This window comes from Chinchilla lanigera, unplaced genomic scaffold (genome assembly GCF_000276665.1).
Source record: "Chinchilla lanigera isolate Chin_1 unplaced genomic scaffold, ChiLan1.0 scaffold00018, whole genome shotgun sequence".
In the NCBI taxonomy this organism is placed as follows: domain Eukaryota; kingdom Metazoa; phylum Chordata; class Mammalia; order Rodentia; family Chinchillidae; genus Chinchilla; species Chinchilla lanigera.
In genome coordinates this window covers 2,933,459-2,946,172 of record NW_004955419.1, presented here as the reverse complement: position 1 = coordinate 2,946,172, position 12,714 = coordinate 2,933,459, and positions in this window count along the sequence as shown.

Genomic DNA, 12,714 nt, shown 5'->3' with positions numbered 1-12,714 from the left:
GTGGAGAGGACAGTCTGGCCAGAGGGAGCAGGCAGAGTATGCCCCGGGCCCCCTCATTCCTGTTGGACTAACTGGTAGGAGGGGTCTGAGCTCTGGGGCCTCCGCTTCAGAGGGCAGACCAATCTCCAGTGGTCAGAAGGTGGTCACTCCTACCTGTGTGAGACAGGATGTGACTTGATTTTGTTTTTTCAGGAAAGAGGAATAGTTGTTCTTCAAATGCTTCTTACTATACTTCTTTCCAGTACTTGTTTTACATGAAGGCAAAAGTACAAAATCACCCTCGGGGAAACCTCCAGTAGCCGCTAGCTAGGACAGAATTTACAGAGTGATGGCTGTTCGCGGGTGAACAGTGGCTCAGCTCACTGAAGTCTTACAGAATTCATGAAGTTCCTGTAGGACTTCTTGTTAGGAAAAGAAAAATCTGTGCTTTTTATTAATATTCTTCTGCAAGCAATAGAAATACAGATTAAAGATTATGTTTCCTTGTAGAGTTATTTTTTAATAAAAGTGGTAAACGTGAGCTGGGTATAGTGGTGCCAGCCTGTAATGCCAGCACTCATTAGGAGTCTGAGACAGGAGGATTGCTGTGAGTTTGAGGCCAGCCTGGGCTACATAGTGAGTTCAAGACCGGCCTGAATTACATAGTGAAACCTTGCCTCAAAAAATAATTTTTTTGTTTTATTTTCTTATTCCACGTTAGGTAAAATTCACAGTAAGTGCTTTGTTCTGCCTTTTCTCTGTAAAGACCTGATTAGGAAAACCTTTTCATACAGAGAATTAAATTGCTGTAGGAAGAGGAAGGCTTTTGGGGGACGTAGACATCTTTGTTTTCAGTGGATGTCACAAATCCACATCCCTGGGGTGCGTAAGCAAGAGAACAAAAACATGGCCCACACAGTATGGAGCTGTGTTCCTGCCACGAGAACCTGAACCCAGCTATGCCCAACCCAGGCAGCGCCTCCCTGTTGCTGGCCATGCCTTCCGGTTTGGGCCGAGTGAAAGTCAACGATGTGTTTTACAGGTGTGAGGTCTGCAAACGCCTTCACCTGCTGTGACAGGTCTGGCGCGGGGAGACAGGGGCACTGGTCAGACTCCACAGTGGGTCACACATACGTGATGGGAACGCGGTGCCCTTGCTGTCCTCAGAAGAGCCTGGCCACTCTTCTGCCTCTCCTTCGCTGTTTTCTTTCAAGAAAGGTGTGTTTTCCCTCTTTCCAGTTCCTTTAAGTCTGGTGAGTTGGAGCTGCATGTAATTAGTATAACTTCGGAGGGGAGGGTGATCAGAGTCTCTTTGAAGTGCAAAACATTTTTAGTGAGTGGAGTAATACTGATGAGAGATTTGAGATACTTCAAATTCCAAAATGCTGGAGAGCTTTGCCAGTAAGACTTCTGTATGTGCAGTGTAAGCTACGATAGGTTACTGAGAAGCAGAGTGTCAGGACTGGCTTTATCACTTGTGCGAGCACTTGGAGAAATGAAGGTAGAGTCTGCGGCAGAGCTGTAAACCCCAGGGGAGCGGTGTGTGCCACAGCAGAGCCCAGCAGAGAGAGGGCAAGCTCAGGAGGGAGGAAGGCGGCCGGGGCGTTGTTCCCCACGTGTCAGTCTCTGGCGAGGTAGTAGTCTTCTTGACCGTACCATCCTGTGCTTTCTTGTATTAAAAAGGTTTGCACTGCCTCTCCTCAAAACTGGCAGCACCTTAATCCTCAATTGGTGAGCTTGTGCCACCTTGTATGTGAGCAGGAACCCCGTCCTATCTCCCAGTGTGATGGCTGTGTGGCATTGTTGTGTAAAACTGATTAAAAGGGAGAGCAGTTTCACTCACTGGGCTTTGCTTCCATCATCTGCTTTGTATTAAGAAGCATCTGAAAATGGGACTACTCCATGAGTTCGCTCTTGTCTTTTTAATCTGAACGTGTAAGGACACTTGCCCAAATGGCACAGGAAGGAACTGCAATGACCTACAGTCACTAACAAGCCAGTGAGCACCTGTCTAACCTCTGTATTTGGTGGCTGTGCATCAGCCTCAGTCGTGACACTGACGTGCTGCCATCTCACCACAGTGTTCACGGGGCCTTTACAAACCTTTGAGCGGAGGGAAGTTCCTGCTGGACCAGAGCCCTGGCTCCTCGTTAGGTTTCCCTCGCAGGTGACAGTGCTTCCCCTGCATTGACTGCACTTGCTTCAGAGGGAAGCATTTAAAAGCCGGCTTATGGCTTGATTTTCATTCATTTTGTTCAGTATTAGAACAGGTGCTCTGATTTGCTTAGAATTGAAAGAATTCGGCTTTTCGTGCCAACTTGCCCATGTCTCTTGGGTTCCTGTTGAGTTTGTGCCCCCCCAAGACCCTGTGTGGTAAGTGGCTTCCCCAGGAAAGTGCTTAGCTCCGTCCTCTGCAGTGCTGCCATGCCCTGGGTGAGGGTCTTGGAACAGGAAACAGGGTCTGAAGCCCATCATGGCAGTAAATGTGACCCCTCCCTGGAGGTGGGGCATCTGGGGAAGAAAGGATTTGCGCTTCAGTCGTTCATGCCAGAGGAACGCATTCCATCTGCTTGGGGTAGGGGAGGAACACAGTCCACAGACTTGAGAACATTAGCCAAGCAACCATATTGGCTGGAAATCTCTGGCTGTAGGGATCCAGAAAACATCTTCCACGTTTTGTGCTTAAATGGGCAAAGCTCTCAGGTCCAAGTCACTGGCTGTTTTATACCAACATGAAAATCATTGTGACTTTTAAAAAAGAGGCATTGTTGCTTCAGCTTTCCTTGGCCCTCCCAATTTGTAGCTTTAGCAAAACTTTTGCAGCTAGAGCTGTGGATAGACACAGCTGCTCCTGTTCTTACCAATAATTCTGGGTTAATACAGTCAAGGGATCTGCTCTGCCCATTCTCACCAAAAGAATGGTGACCTCCGGGGGAGAGCAGGCGCTGGTCCACTTGCTCTAGGGAACTCTGCTATAAGCCCTTCTCCCAGACTTCCTGGCGAGACTCTCCTGGCGATCTTGTGGGTGTGAACAGGTATCTATCTCCCCTACCCCAACAATCTCAGGCAGTTCCTGATGTGGGTTCTGTTACATCAGCAGTCCCTTGCAGGAATCTAGATAAATCCCCAGGCAACTCAGCAGAGCCTGTGAGTCCCAGGAGAGGCTGTGTGGACAGAGCTCGAACCCTGCCACCTGGGGCATTCACAGACCGCATGCTTGTAAACCGCCTGTAACCACTGAACTGATTTCTGCAGAAGATCCCAGGAATCTGCATTCCTAATTTGGCCCCCATCTGACTCATGCTCCCTAGAACTTGGAGTCCACTGCAGAATCAAACACTTGACTCCATATTCCACCAGGAGAGTGGATATGAACAGGGGAGGGCCCTTCCAGAGGAGAACCCAACCCTACTTAATCCTCTTTCTCAATACTTGTAACCCAGCACTCAGGAGGCTGAAGCAGGAGAGACACCTGAGTTCAAGGCCAGTCTGAACTACAGAAAGCAGTGTGTCAAGAGAACAAAAAAATGCTCTTTTTATATGCTTAAGTCCATGTTTTCTTCCTTCTATGGAGCAGGCTGAGTTGCCTGGGGGATTGATCTAAAGATTCCTGGTACCGGCCCCTACAGCTACCTATACATACCCACGAGAACACCAGGAAATTCTCAACAGAAAAGTATGGGAGACAGAGGTTTATAGCAGAGTTCCCTAGAGCACCAACAAGTGGGCCAGTTCCTGCTCTGCCCCGGAGGTCACTGTTCTTTTGGTGAGAATGGGCAGAGCAGCTCCCGTAACCTGCAGTTATGAAGTCAATCTCTTTTTTTTTTTTGGTACCCGGAATTGAACTTAGGACCTTGCACTTGCCAGGCAGGCACTTCTGCCACTGAGCTATATCCCTGGCCCGAAATATCGTCTCCTTAAGCTCAAATTGCTAAGCGTCTTCAGAGCACCGTTCAGGGACGTACCCAGATTTCTGCCACCTCTTTTGTCTCATTTTCCTCGTAAGTTTTGAAAATGTTTTGCATCCACTCGTGATGGGCATCCCATGTAGAGTAGCACCATGGCTTGCAGCAGCCCTAGTCTCCCCCAGTGTAACCAAGGTCTGCTCGAGCGGAAAACAGCTGGCTGTGAGCTCCCCTCCTACTTCTCCCTGTGGATTTATTTGCCTCCCTCTGGCCCACTTTAAATCTTTTTTTGTTTTGTTGTTTTTGTTTTTGGGGGTAGGGTCTCGCAGTGTAGCCCAGGCTGGCCTCAAACGTGAGGAGCACCTCCTGCCTCAGCCTTCTGAGTGCTGGGACCACAAGTTTGGGCCACCACAGCTGGCAAGAAGACAGTTCTTTTTAAGCTGTGCCACTAACCAGACCTAAGCAACAATCTCAGGCAATTCCTGATGTGGGCTCTGTTACCTCAGCAGTCCCCCATAGCCTCTCGTTTTGTCTGGTACATGAAGTCTTGACCTATTCCTCCCTTCCTCTTGCGCTAGTGCTTCACTGAGGGATGAGGCTGAAGTCGGCTTTTGGATGTGGCATGTAGAGGGTGATGGCGGAGATCCTGGAAAGGCGCCTCCAAGAGGCACCCCGCTGGCTGCGCCCAGACCGCCACTAAAGGCAGGGTAACGTGTGCACAGTGAAATCACCCCACTGACCCATTTCCCTCCCCTCTGGTGTACGAGAGATTGATCCCAGGGCCTTCACACTGAGCTACATCTCCAACCCTGTTTCTCTGTCTGTTTAGAAAGAGGCTCTTATTAAGTAGCCTGGGCTGGGGCTGGGGATTTAGCTCAGCGGCAAAGCACCTGCCTGGCAAGTGCAAGGTCGTTTCCCGGTACCGGAGAAAAACCAAAAAAACAAACAAAAAAAACCAAACTAAGTGGCCTGGGCTGGGCTCGATCTTGTGATCCTCCTGCGTCAGCCTCCCGGAGTGCTGGGATTACAAGGCGTGCACCACACCTGGTGAGAAGCTAGTTTTTAATTTTTTGCAGTGCTGGGTATGGAACCCAGGGCAAGTGCATCAGCACTGAGCTCACCGGCTGGAGAACCCACTGTAATTAAGACTGCTGCGAGTTTAAACTCATTCTGCCCCGAGGAGTGATTCCTGACATTTCCCCCCTTCTGGGTTTGGCTGCTTTAACCCTAAAGTTTCCCTGAGCGCTCACCGAGCCTTAGAAGGCTCACTCATCCTGCTTCCTGGCCCTGGCTGTGCTGCCCCAGTCCCCCGTCACCCGAGCCTCCCCAGGCTCCTAAGACATCCCCTGCCTCTGCTGCCGTGCTGTTTTGTCCACTTCTGTTGCCACAGTCCACCTGCGAGGTTTACATGCCTCCCTCGGTCCCCTCTGGGCCTGCCGCACACACTAAGCCTGGGCCCCGCTCAGGTCCGGGACCCTTAGAGACCATCAGGTCTAAGCTCGTAGGTCTGCATAGCGGGACTCTGGTCTCCAAAACCCTAAATAAATAAGTAAAAGAAAGAAGTCTGGCCATGCATGTGGCTGCACACCTGTAATCCTAGTTACTTGGAGGGCTGAAGCCAGAGGACTGCAAGTTCAAGGCCAGCCTGAGCAATTTGGTGAGACCTATCAAAAAATAAAAAAGGCTGGGGACATAGCTCAGTGGTACAGCACCCCTGGGATCCAAGTCCCAGTCCTGAAAATAATTTAGAATTTTTTAAAAATTTAAAATGTAAAAAAAAAGTTCACAAAAGCAAGTCTAATCAGATTCTTCTGCCTAAAGTCTCTTTTCTGTTTGGCTTCCAGAACATCTTGTCAGCTAATACTTCCCTTCCTCCCCTTCAGCTCCACCCCAGCCCCTTGAAATGGTCACCTTTACCCGCAAGTGCTGGGCGCCCTCTTTGGGATGTGAGTTCCTTGGGGCCAGGCCACGCCTTGCCCACCCCTCCCCGCTGGGCTGACCCCTTCCTCCTCTTCACCCTGACCTTCCTCTCCCTGCTGGCTGTGTTCTGTGTCACCAACAGGCAGGTGTCCAGATGTTTGCAGGAGCCCTTCCGCGCTTGGAGACCACTGTCCTCTCCCTCCAAAGTTGGCCCCCGCCTGCGCAGAAGGAGGGAGCCTAAACCTAGCATCCCGCAGAGCATGTGGTACCGCCGTCAGCTGGGTCCACACGCAGGCACAGGGCACGTCAGGGATGGCAAGGAAGTGGGGATTCTCATCTCTACTTACTATTAATTCAGTCCTGCGGGGGCCACAGTGTCCTGTTCTGCTGGAAACTCTAGGATTTGAACTCCTGGCCAGCACCACCAGCCCTTTTGCAGGTGACCTCGCAGAACCTGGTGCTCCCTGGCTGGGCTCTAGCCCGCCAACTTCCTCCCCGGACCTCGCTTTGCTGTTCCTTGGGTGACATCTTGTGGTCAAGAACAGGTAAGACCAGGGCTGCGAAGGCTGTGGCTGGCGGCGGAAAGAGCTGTCAGTCAGGACCCCAGGAGCGGGATGCTTGCAGACACCGGGTCAGCTCCCAGTCGCTGCTTGTCCCGGTCCCCTGAGTTAAACCCACAGAACACCAAGTTGCTCTGCCCGACTTCCTGGCAAGCACTGCTTTCCTGACAGCACTTCCGTACAGCCAGTGCCTCCAGTCCAGGTCCTCCGGGCTCTCAGTCCTGTGACCCATAGGAGCTTGCTGTCCCTTCTCCAAGGAGGGACTTCCAGAGGGCGCTTCGGTTCATACAGTCCCACCCCGAGCTCTGAGACCACCTTCACACACGGGGTACAGCCCTGAGAGCTTCCCACACGTCACTCCCAGAGCCCTACCCTGTACGGTGGTATCACCGAGTGCCCCTTTAACACACGAAGCACAGACTTGGGCGATGTGGCTTATTCACAGCTGCACAGAATATAAATGGCAGTCAGGGTTCGTATCCAGATCTTAGGTTTCCCAAGTCTGTAAGTAACTACTAGGATATCATGTCGGCTTTTTTGTTTGGCTTTGTTGTTTGTTTTGAGAGAGGTTCTCACTATGCAGGTCAGGCTGGTCTTAAACTCACTTTGTAGCCCATGCTGGCCTCAAGCTCATGTGACCCTCCTGCCACAGCCTCCCAAGTGCTGGGATTACAGGTGTGTGCCACGCCCCACCCAACCTTTCTGCGCTTCTGCAGAGCAAGCCTCCCAGCCCCGTGGGGGATCACGGGAGCCAGGGGAAGAGACTGTGCAAATGGCAGATGCTGCAGCCCTGGCAGCTCCTTTTGGTCTCCATCCTGGTGTTCACTTTCCCTTCTGCATGTGAGTCCCTTGGGGCCAGCACTGGGCACCCATGGCATCCACAGTGCCCAGATGGTCCCTGTTACCCAGTGATTATCTGCAGGTCAGACTGGAGTTCAGTCTGTGGAGGAGGAAAGACCCCCTGTCCCACACATGGCCCAGGCCCACGCCTAGTGTCAAGGATACAGAAGGATAGACAGAGCTCCCACGCTGCAAGGGAGAAGGGTGGGTGGCCATCAGCTCCTCCTTCGTTGCTGCTGGCTGGCACCTGGACTCTCACGCAGGGCCCAGAGGCAGAGGCCCGCTGGCTAGGAATCCCTTGCAGCCGCTGGAGAAAGCCCCAGGGCTGCTGGGTTATAAATGCGAGAGGAGTGGAAGCCTCCAGGTGACTGGGCGGAGGGTCCCCGCAGGGCAGCTGCCTCCTCCCGCGGCAGACTGAGTCCATGAGGATGAATGGCAACCCCTTTGCTGGAAACCGTGGGACAGCTGTCGGGGGGGCCCCAACAGCCCTGGCCAGGGAAATCCTAGGATTTGAAATTTCAGCAGCAGCCGCACAGCACAGGAACTGGGCAAAACTGATCAGCAGCCCCAATTACAGGGTAAATGATGCAGGACGCCCAGTAGCTTGGCAGGAACTAGTGGACTCCAACAGCGGTGGTGGGGATCCAGCAGCCACCGCAAACAGGCAACAGCTTGCAGAAAACAAAGGCAGCACAGATGGGTGAAGACCCCTGGCCCAGCTCGGATCCCTCGGTGAGGTGGTGGTAACGACCGGAAGCCTCCCCACCATGCTGGCTGTGGGGTTTTGACAGGCTGGGTGAGGGGGAGCTGGGAGAGCAGCTCTTTTGGGGTTATCTAGCGTTTGCTGAACTCATAGCGTCCAAATCCCATGCTGGGAGGCCAGGCTGATGAGGACGCTGTGTCTTCATCTTTCCAGACCGAAAAATCCCAATTTTTCTCAATATGTCCACTGCAGAGCAATATGGGATTGTGTGGTCACATGCGCCACGGACCAGGAAGGAAGATTTGCTGAGCGAATTAATAGTGTCGAGGAGATTGTGGGGGGCATGCTTAACTCACTTCAGGTGCTCTAGAAGCATCCTCACAATGGATAAGCTAATTACAAATCATGCCTATTTATTCATTAAACAGGGCCTGGGGGAAATTCAAAGAGGCAACGCTGTCTCAACGTCATTCAATTTGCAGTCTGTGATTAAAACGAAACACAGCTGCACAGCTCCAACCATCTCGGCTGAATCCCGCCTTTTTTCTGAATCAGACTGACCCCTTCTCTGGGGGCCATGCCTGTCCTCAGGCAGGGTCTTGTCATTTTCTTCAGCTCTTCAGCTGCACACAGGCTGTTCACGATTTGGAGCAGGTCCCTTCAGCAGCCTTCACCTCCATTTCCTCATCTGTGAAGTGGGCACATGGCCCCCTGCCTGTCAGGATTCCTGGGAGGAATAGGAGGTTGGGTATTGAGTGGCTGTTCCAGAACCTACCTTGTCCTGTCGCTGTGAGGCAGGTCCTTCTTTGTCATCCTGCTCCTCCCTGGTACACACGTTGCCTATCATTAAGGCGGAGGACCCAGTGGCCCCCCCAGACAGCTTACGACCAGAAAGAGCTTATCTGTTGCTCTCCTGGGGCCTGCGCAGAGCTCAATACCCGAGGCTGCTTGCCCAGCGCGAGATGTGCCTGGCCCAGCATCTTCCGCTGTGTGTGGACCTGGACAGGACCTGGCCTCTGCTCTTGGACGGGGTGACCAATTGTCTGTCGGCCCACAACGGAGGGGCTTCCTAGGATGTGGCATCGTTCAAAGTAAAACCCCCCGGTCCCAGGCAAAGCAGGACAGTTAGGCCCCCTCTACCCAAGCTTCCTCAAGTAAACCAAAAATAGAACTCACTTTACTTTCAATCTTTGGAAACATCTGGGAGACCCAAGGGTTATTTGTGCTCATCAATAAATTATAAGAACAAACAGCCAACATGTGCTTAGCATTTTCTCATTTATGTAATGCTTTCACTGCCCAGGATGAGTTTACCTTGCTGTTTACTTGGCACCTTCTGACCGAGCCCCCACTGCTCACGGGGGAAGTGTGAGTTCCTGGGCCAGGGCAGGAGCGCAGGGCTCTTGTCCTTTGTCCCCTGCGCGGCTGTGGGCCTGGCTGCCCCTGGATTCTGCTTGGCATGAAGTTTCTGTCCCTCTCTCCTGCCTTTTTGGTCAGAGGCTCCTGTGTCTTCCCAAGGGTCCCTGGCCAGAGAGTAGGATACTGGCTTGAATCTCCCTTTGTGTGGATTCCAGAGAGTCAAAGAGAGGAGACTGCGTAGCATCCAGCCAGAGATAGCAAGCAGCGGGGGGAGGGTCAGGCCAAGGTTCAACTTGAGGCAGCTTGCTCTCTTGAGCTTTGGTTTCTTATCTGGAAAATGGAGATTTTAACCGCTTTCCAGGGCTGCTGATGGAATTAAATGAGATGATCTGCGTTGGATATTTCAACAGTGCCTGGCTGGGGTAGGTTTCTCCCAACTGGAGCTTCCATTGTGCGCCTCCCTCATCCTCCCCAGCTGGCCGGCGGCACCTGCAGAGCGGAAGTGAACGCATCGCCTCCCTCCCGCTGGTGTTTCCCAGATGACCTTGAACTCGCGTAGGCTGCTTCCCCTCTCCGCCGCCGACCCAGGGGCTCTTCCTCTGCCCCCCTTCCCTTGGAGGCCTCTCGGTGAAACACCCCATTTCCCACGGCTCCCTGCGGGGGGCCTGATGGGTTTCTAGCCATGTTCTATGCCCCCTACGGTTTCTAAAACATACAAATCATTCTGGCTGCACGTCTGTGTTTCATTACTAGGAATCCACATTTGAAAACAACAGAGGGTGAGGTTTAAAAGCAACATGCAATTTTTATTACATATATCTCCAAATCTGCCATTAGGCCCGTCTCCGCGGTGTTATTGACCTTGATTCTTTCTCATTTGCATCCTGCATTTTTCATCCTTTGGAATATGGTGTTTTGGGACTTCTCCATCATTAAGTGGATTTACAGCAATTTCCCTGTGTGTTTTCTCCAAGGGATTCTGTTATGAGATGCACATTAAATCTCCATTAATACCTCATTATCCGACTGATAAGATTACCATGATAATGAGGCAGAAATTCTAATTGTTTCACTTCTTATTGCGCCTTCCATTTAATCCTTTACTCTACCTGGAAGCCGGTCACGAGCTGGTGGGCACCGGGCTGGAAAAGTCCTTCCCATTGGAGGAGCACCCTGGGATCGCTGTGATCGGAAGTGACCGTGGGGAGCCGGGAGGCGGGAGGTGCTCAAGTGAAATTGTTGGGTGCAAGGTTTGAGGGTGGAATGCCATCTGGGGTGGGCCTAGTCCTGTTCAGAGAGCTGCCTGGCTTAATCGAATACGTGCACACACACGTGCACACCGACACACACGTGCACACCGACACACACGCACACAACACATGCACACACTTGACTTCATGCTGTGCTTTCCTACTGGCCTGAAGCCCCTTCCAGAACATTCTCAGCTCAGCGCACTCCAGGAACCTGCCTTCCAGACCGATGAACGCATTTGACAGAGTCCAGGGAACCTTGGGGCTGGGGAGGGAAGGGGGAGGGCCGCAGGGGACACTCATTCCTGGCCACTCAGGTCCTTGCTCTCAGGTTTGTTCACGCACTGCTGACCAAATCAAAGGAGGCCATTTATTTTGGTAAAAAGGATTTATTTAAAGCTAGCTCCGAGGAGGCGGCGGGCCCATTTCCCTCAAATCCCCACCTCCCGTTACAGGTGGGCAAGGGTCCGTTTTCAGTGCCCGCCAGAGGAGAGGGGAGGGGATGTATAACAAATATGTACTTAAAAGAAAAGCTGGCTGACTGAAAGACAAAGAGCGCCAGAGGGGGCCATTCATTCCTCCGGGTCTGCAGATCAGGCCTCCCCTGGAAGGCTGACTTGGTGTCCCCAGGGCGAAAGGGCAGCATCACAGTTGGAGGGAGGAGGAGCTCAGTGGTGCCCAGGCGCTGCCACCCGCTGGGACAAGGCTGTCCTAGGTTTCTGGCAAGCAACACTGCTCTCCAGTTGCCCTCTCCTTAGTTTTCTGGAGTGGCTGTAACACAGGACTACCATAGAAATTTCTTCTTTCCCTGTTCTGGAGGCCAGCGATTCAGCATCAAGGTGCCAAGGAGGCCGTGCCCTCCCCCAAGCCTGCCTTGCCCCCCGAATCCTGCCTTGCCCCTTGGCTCCTGGTGGTGGCCGCCAGTCCTTGGCATTGCCAGGCTGTGGCTGATCGCTCCGGTCTCTGGCTCCATCATCAAATGGCTCCCCTGTGTCTCTTGCTCTTCTTAGAAAGACACCAGCTGTCTCAGTCACTTTCCTCGGCGCTGAGACAAGGTACTCAGCACCGCAAGGTATTTTGGTTCACGTGGCAGCCTGTGGTTGGCTGGCTCCAAGGCAGGGCGGCAGGGCACAGGGACACAGCAGAGCTCCTTTGGGCATGATGGGCAGGAAGAGGCGAGAGAAGGGAGGACCCAGGGAGCGGGGGATAAACACCGCCAGGCCACGCCCACCACGGTCTCCTCCCACCAGACCCCACCCCCAACAGCGGGCCGGCTGTGTCCCCATGGTCCAATCACCTTCCCAATGCAAGGCTTTGGGGGCCATTTTAGGTCTAAACCATCACCAGCCTGAATCACGGGATATGTAACGAAGAACAATTGGAAAATACGAATACCCACAGTTCTCCTGGTGCCCTCCTACCTGCTTCTGAGGGCTGGGGCTAAAAAATGTCAAACTGCTGGTGATGTTATCTTCAAAGTAGCTGCGCAGATTACCAGCAGAGAGTATTAGAGCTCACCCCAGGCACCCGATTTCCACATGGTAGCGTCTTCAAACTCTATTTCTGGGTCAGGACATGTCACAAGTAGTCGGGGCTATGACTTCGGCGGGGCACTGGGGGACGCAGGTTAACCCAGGAGACCTTCTGAAATGTGTCCGTGCAGTTGAAATAGTAAAGGCAATGTTAGGCCAAGGGGAGTGCGTACAGTTGGCTAAACTTGGGATGGGGTTCCCAGAGGTTCACACTTGGGTTGTCACCCTGTAACGAGGGGTCCAGATTGGGGGGCCCCACTGTCCCAATTTCCATGGCAATTGTAGAACACAGACTGGCAGAAGTAAGAAGCCTTCCTGAGACCAACCAGTTCCACACCATCTTTTTTGTTGTTGTTGTTTGAGATAGGGTCTCTCTATGCAGCCCAGGCTGGCCTCAAACTCACCGTGATCCTTCTGCCTCAGCTGGGATTACAGACGTGCACCACCATGCCTGACAACACCATCCTTTTCTTTTCTTTTCTTTTCTTTTTTCCTTTTGGTACCAAGAATCAAACTCAGGGCCTTGTGCTTGCCTGGCCCCATCCTTTTCTTATTGCTTTTGATTTTTTGTTTTGTTTTGTTTGAGACTGGGTTTTGTTATGTAGTTCAAGCTGGCCTTGAACTCACTACATAGCCTAGGCCGGCCTCAAACTCACAATGATCCTC